Source organism: Anser cygnoides, chromosome 8, assembly GCF_040182565.1.
Source record: "Anser cygnoides isolate HZ-2024a breed goose chromosome 8, Taihu_goose_T2T_genome, whole genome shotgun sequence".
Lineage (NCBI taxonomy): Eukaryota > Metazoa > Chordata > Aves > Anseriformes > Anatidae > Anser > Anser cygnoides.
Genome location: NC_089880.1, coordinates 15,417,335 through 15,424,589, shown reverse-complemented (window position 1 = coordinate 15,424,589; position 7,255 = coordinate 15,417,335). Strand labels below are relative to the sequence as shown.

Below are 7,255 nucleotides of genomic sequence, written 5' to 3'. Positions count from 1 at the left end.
AATGCTGGTGCCAGTATTTGGAGGAGACAGGATTTCGTTCTTTTGTGAATGTAAAGCAATGGTAGAGTCACCAGGCATTGACAGCGTTCATAGAAATAAAGCAGGGATTTTGCACTGACACAGTGAAAAGCCAATAACCAAGGCTATTAAGCGGGTATTCTTTATTATGGCGCCGGCTGTGGGGTGGATCGCTCCACCTAACACACACACCAAGGATTACTGACAGTGTGCTTATCTTAGTGGGATATATACATATTTGTTTCATTTCCTGTAAGTCTCTTGCATATTCATCAAGTCCCCGAAGAATCATTAACATAGGTTCCCGCCCCTATTTGCATACGTACTGCAGTCCTTGGGTGGTGGTCCGGCGTACTCTGGTCTTTTGATGAAGGCCAGAAGTCTTCCTTGCTGCTAAACTTCTGACCTTTCCTTTCTTTGACAGACTTCAGCCGTTAAGCCAGTTCTTGCTGCATACAGTCTTCTACTCCCTTATCTCTGGGGTCGTTAGCATACAATTGTGTTAGCTAAGACCTACAGAATCAACATCTTTTATCTTGTTCCTTGTCTAAGCACAAAAAATATTTTACTGCCAATTTAAACATTTCATCACCTCAACCTGAAAATTGCATAATTTAGAGCAAGAAACCATTCAACAGCAGAGAAATGCTTCCCCCACAAAAAAAAATCTACCTGCCCACATGCAGACTTTGCTGTATTTCATGGGATATGCTTCTTTATTCTAATTCCACTGTGTGGTTCATGGTGGCTGTTTGTAACACCTTCTCATATATCCTTTTCACTCTGGAAAACAAGCTGGATGTCTTTAATATGCAAAGCTTGCTTCTGCTCCTATTGAGGTGGATGAGATTTTAATAGGAGCGGAAGTGAGTTTTTGAAGAGTCTATTGAGTTGCAAGGGAAATACTTATACTGGACTATCGATCAAGCTACTCTTCAGCTACCATATCAATTACACATGTTGAATAATGTTTGACAGAGGTGGAGCCAGAAGTGGACATATGCTCGATTCATTTCAGAAACATTGGTTTTTACCTTTTCATTCATGGTGTGCTGTCAATCAGCTCCTCCCTCCATCACAACTTGTTGCCACTGCTGTGCAAGGGTGAACTCCACTGAGTGGTACTGAGTGCTGTTTGACAAAATAGTAAGTGGATTCTAAGGCTTTTATATCACAGAAAAATGTCATGATCACATGACAGAAGGCATTGCTATGTTATAAATTCACATTATGTTATAAATTCACAATTTGAACCAGCTTGTAGTGGTTCAAATTTGTTCAGAAATTTTGATGGATTAATTTTGTGCCAACAGATTGTCTGACTGATCAGGTATCATCCATCCTGCAGTAGCTGGCACAAAGTCATCATAATGGTGTAAGTACAACATAAAGGCTCAGTTGTGTGATGTAGCTCATTCAACAGGAAGGTACTTGGATCTAAATCATATTTACGTAGCTGGCTGATTTGGATCAACATTAGATTGAGTATTATTCACAGAACTGCAGTTTGTTTAAAAACAAAACAAAACAAAACAAAAGTAATGGGAGTAAATTAAATACACTAAAGCCCTGCAATACAAATGCCATGCTACCTCTACATCAGGCTACAGCTAGCAGCTCATTGAACACCTCAGGAGCACACTAACCAAATATTAACAGCTGAGCAGGGCTGCTGGACGTGGATTTGCCACAGTTGCAGTGTGATTGATGCCCATTCATCTCAGTGGATGCAACTTATTTGCTAATTAGTTCCTCTTTTCAGTGTATTTACTGAGTTCATCTTCTCAGTGATATACTTCTTGGGAACAAGTTTCCAAGAACTGGCTGTAATTGTTCATCATTGTCACATGATAAAGCAAACAATTCGTCTTTATGGTACTATCCTCTCAACCTAAGGATTGTGAATGCTGACTCTTCCTTAATTTGTGGAGATACTTGCAATTAATCTATTGTGTTATTTATGTTTCTTCTATATTATTACTTACATCAGAGATAGACCCCAGACCCCATGAACAACATTTTTTTTTGTTGTTGTTGCCAAAGGCCATACAGAAGTAAACATGAGTTCTGCCCAGTAAAGAGTGGAAACAATAGAGTCATTTGTCCATGCCACATCACAGTTTCCAGACTAGCAGATTTACATCAAATTAACATGGTCATCTGTCTTGTGAATACACTCATGCTGAAAAGAATAAGTGATGGTAATGAAACAGAAATTCAGAAAGATTATCACATATAGGCTGTTTCAGGAGTACAAGGTGAACAGAATTGGTTCAAAGCCAAAATATTACAGGAATGATTTTGATGAAAGACCGGTTGTAGCGAAAAATTGGAATGAGACAACAGAACAGATGATGAGACAAAACTTTCCTGTACAAAATATGAAATAATAAGAGCACCCTGATGGGACAGATACAGGGTATTGCATTTTATAAGCTAAATTAAAAGATGAGAACTGGCAGGCAAAAATGTCCATTATTCAACAATAAACCAAAATTAATATTTTTTAAGCTTGACATTTCATATTGTACACCTGCTTCTTAATTACTTGACTGCTGCTCCTTCTATAACTACTTCTTAATCAACAGAAAGTACACCTGAATAGGTTAACAGAATTAAACATCATTTTGCCTCCTTTATAGACTGTAATGTTGCATGTAAAGTATAAATAAAAACCTAAAAGAGAGAGAAATAAGTTGGCAGTGCGTGCTTGTAGCCCAAAAGGCCAACTGCATCCTGGGCTGCATTAAAAAAACAGTGGTCAGCAGGTTGAGGGAGGTGATTGTCCCCCTCTACTCAGTCCTGGTGAGGCCCCACTTGGAGTACTGAGTCCCGGTCTAGAGGCCCCAGCACAAGAAGGATGTGGAGCTCTTAAGAGTGGGTCCAGAGGAGGGCCACAAAGATAATTAAGGGGCTGGAGCACCTCTGCTATAAAGACAGGCTGAAAGAGCTGGCAATGTTCAGCCTACAGAAGAGAAGGCTCTGGGATGACCACATCGCAGCCTTTCAATACTTAAAGCGGTCTTATAAAAAGGATAGAGAAGGACTCTTTAGTTGGGTAGATAACGATACGACAAGGGGGAATGGTTTTAACCTAAAAGAGGGGAGGTTTAGACTGGAGTTTAGAAGGATTTTTTTCACTCAGAGGGTGGTGAGACACTGGAACAGGTTGCCCAGAGAGGCTGTGGATGCCCCATGCTGGGAGGTGTTCAAGACCAGGTTAGATGAGGACCTGAGTAAACTGGTCTAGTGGGTGGCATCCCTGCCTATGGCAGGGGGGGTTGGAACTAGATGATCCTTGAAGTCCCTTTCACTTCTAACACAGGCTATTCTATGATTGTATGAGAGAAATTATACTAACTGTGTCTTTATTAAAAGAGATCAACTGAGAGTGACTTTTTTTTTTTCCTTTTTTTAAATTTATTTTTTCTTTTCCTAGTTTCATAATCTGAGTATTTGGATTCCTATTTTCAAAGGAGCATGAATGCAAGGTTATAATCTACATTCTGAATTGCATGAAGTTTATTAGTTTATTGAAAATTCTCATTTATTAGTCAAATCTCATAAGTGAAAACTGGTCTTTACTAAAATAACAGGTAACTTGGCAAGTAGATATTTGACAAAATGCTTTCAGAAGCATGAAATACAATTTTTCCAGCTGTGGTGAAAACATATAAGCTGAATACACATACGAACAAGATATAATTTTTGATAATATTTGAACACAGGATTATTCTCACTGCAACAATAGTCTCATGTCTCATGTCATTACTAGAACAGTCTATAAAGTAAAAATATTGGTCAAACAGGAATGAGCTTTTAGGAAGTGTCTACTTGAGTAAAGAACCACGTGTTTCTCTTGTACACTACATCATTTTAACTATAGAGTATCTCTTTAATCTAAAAATTTGGAAGGAAATATATGCAAAGTGATAACATTTCCCTACCTTTCCTCCCAAACACATAAGAACATGTCATACTAATCTAAAATGTTTATAATATAAACAAAGCAATTAGAGCTGGATTTTGTTTAATAGAAACTGGAATGTCTCTGTATAAGTCAGTTTATTCCTCCTAAGTACCCTGCTGTTTCAAAATGGGAGATCATTCCTTCAAATTCAAGATAATGAAAGTTTAAAGTTTAAAGAAGTCCAATCCAGGTGTGAGTGAGAAGATAAAACAGGTTTAAGAATTGGCTTTTTGCTGCAGATGAGAGTAGATAGTGCTGAGATAGTTATGTTGAAAACGTATTTATATATGTATATACACACACAATCTTTTTTGAAATTCAGAATGTTGCCTTTTCTGCATGCACACACTCAAGAGTTATCTCAATTTCAGAGCTGGCAAGTCCACCAGTTTCAGCATTTTTCTGAATAGAAAAGCAAGCTCCAGCTACTAACTCACAATCAAAGCAGTATCTTTCCCAGCAGGGTGGTTAGCCATGGAAATGTGACCTTACTCTAGGCAGTTTTGCCTATTGTCATGGTGATTGCAGTCTGTGAGTGTGAGCTGCTGCTGCCTCTTTTGTAATGAGTCTTTTGACACACTTGATAATGAAAGCTGCTGTAGTGATCGGCAGCCTCTGGCAGAGGGCTAATGCAACAGAAAACTTTTAAATGAGGAAAAGCAGAAAACAGTAAAATAAGTGGTTGTGTGGGAAAACCAGGTTGGTCAATATTGTGATATGACATTCCAAAGTGATAATTACAGTTTTTGGTGACAACATTCTCATAGATTAAAGACAAGGTTTTGGTAAAATGAAATTTGATCATTTAACTAAATAATGAAAGTAATTTTACATAGAGTAATGCATAATCCACAGTGTATTTCAGTGAGGTGAAATTCAGGCTCTGTCTATTTGATCAAGTTTGTGCTGTCCTATGCCTTATAAAATAGAAGGTTACTAAGCTACAATATATTATTGTTATAAATGAAGATACAACTCAATCTGAATTTAGTAGTATTTATAAAAGGCAAGTAAACAGCGCTGGGTGCGCGGGGAGTCTACGCTCTACCAACACGCACACACAGCCGTCGAACTTTCTAAATATATAGAACATTGCTTTTACATATTCATAAGAAACCCAAGTATGCCTATACATATGTACAATCAGAAAAGGTATCTATTGAAACATAAACATGGCAAAGTTTTCCGAATTCTGGCAAGTGTTTAACAATCCTTTAAGTCTATTAATAGTAATGTCCATGACTGGGGAGCATAGTTAGAGTTGGTAATCCTGGTTGAAGTGCTCCCATATGTTCCACGACTTCATTAATTTTTCTCAGATCATATAACAGTCTCCATTTTCTATTCCTTTTCTTGATTACAAACACCGGAGAATTCCAGGGCTAGCCGTGGGAACAATATGTCTCGCTTTAAGTTGCTAAGCAACTCGGCCTTCGGGCCTTATGTGTCCTGTTCCTCCTGGATCGAAGGGAAACAGATCCGGCTCCTTTTCAGGGCCTATAGGGCCTGGATCAAAAGGAACGTCCAGGTCACCAGGGGCGTAACAGCAAAGGCCTGCGACGGCAGTAGCGGTGGGGGGCCGATGGTGTAGCGGAAAGATCGGTGGACCAGCCCGCAGCTCCCTCACTATCTGGCAAACCACACGTTTCTGATTGTGGTCGCACACGGCTCTTTAAGGCCTCAGAGACTGCTCGCCAGGTGCCCAGCAATCCCACCGCAACCCACACCTTGACCTCATTCTGGTCCCATGTTCCAGGGTCATAAACTATCTGATTGTTAATAAAGGGAATAAGCTCTAAGGTTAGCAGGACAGTCTTTGTTTCTAAGGACGTATGATTCCCCATAGCACGCAACTGCTTACCTTCGGCCAGCGAGGCGCAGTTGTGTGCGCGGGTCAGCTTCTCTCAGCTTGAGCTTCCTTCCAGCTCCGGTGCGCCTATTTCCAGCGACTTTCTTTCTATACGAGCTCCTTAGAGCTGTTTGCTGAGTTTGGCCGAACCTATCTTCATTAGGCGATCAATGTCCCTGTTCCTGTCCTGGCCCCTGTTCTGTTAGCCTGTCCCTGTTCCTGTTGTTCATGTCCCTGTTCGGGTGCCATTTGTGGCGTAACGACCACACGGACACCAGGGTTCTGTTAAGATCAGTAACTGCTACTTCTTTATTGATGACCGAACTTCATCATATCGTGTTGCATCCCATATTGAGGACAGGCTCCCTTCTTGTACTGTTTGCCCCACAGCAGTCCTTTTCCACTAACTCTTCATTGGTCGAACAACTTCGCCCGGCAACCAGCAAACCCCCAGCAACTTCCATGCCTTAACGGCAGAACAAGCAAGCCGAGACAGCATGGCGTCTCCTGAATCACCCTTCTTTGTTCCCTGTAAACTCTTTACATTCCTGATGGCCTCTTCGCTAAGAGTCCGATGTTATCACCAACCATGGGGCTTGTCGACCCCCATGGCCACACTCCCACATCTCCCCCTTCTTTATTAACATCAACCCTCTTCTTGACACGAATTATTACTCCATATATCACATTATGAACCCACATATGAACAACTCTTACATTAAGATTTACATTACTTATGTAGCTGTATATAGAGAAATAATCTGTTGGGAGTATTTTCAGAGCACAGTCATTCAATGTCAATGTAATTTCATCCTCAAATTGCAATCCAAGAATAGACAAAAATAAATATCAGAGGAGTTTATACTTAATTTTCTAAAGACAAAAAATATCAAAGCCATTTTTTGCAGTTGAATTTTGAGGCAGAATGTGTCAGATTTGAGAAATGTCTTTCCTCAGTCTGGGGATGAAGCGGGTTTCTATCCCAGATCTCAGTATGAGGGCAGAGACAGTTGGAGGATATATTAGATCTGTGAGCAGAAAGTGGGAAACCATCACCATTGCTGTGTGTTGCAAAGCATAACTACCAAAGGATCAATTTCAGCAAGCACCAAGAGCTTCCGAGGAAGTAATAATAATACAAAGGTCTTAAAAATAAGACCAAAATAATTTTTTCAAGATGAAATCTCCAGCTATTCAGTTTTCAGTTATCTTTATTCAATACATAGCAGCTCTCATTTCCTCTGACACTGATACTTCCCAGTTGGAACTGGATAGAAAAAGGAGGACGAGACCCAACATTGAAAAAGTTGAGAAAAGAATTCATTTGCTGTAGCTTCCCATCACAGTAGGTTTTTAATAGTGAGCACTCAAATAGTTTTATGGGGCTTTCAGATGATGATTAGATGTACTGTTCCTAC

General features: G+C 39.9%; 1 long non-coding RNA gene across 1 annotated transcript; it reads right to left on the bottom strand.

The window, feature by feature from the left end:
• Positions 1-225: 225 nt before the first annotated feature.
• LOC136791331 (uncharacterized) lies at positions 226-6,836 on the bottom strand. The gene is made up of 3 exons (XR_010833089.1): positions 5,850-6,836; positions 1,053-1,149; positions 226-495 (listed from the first exon to the last, which is right to left on the bottom strand). It is a non-coding gene; the product is annotated as an uncharacterized lncRNA (long non-coding RNA).
• Between the last annotated feature and the right edge of the window lie 419 nt (positions 6,837-7,255).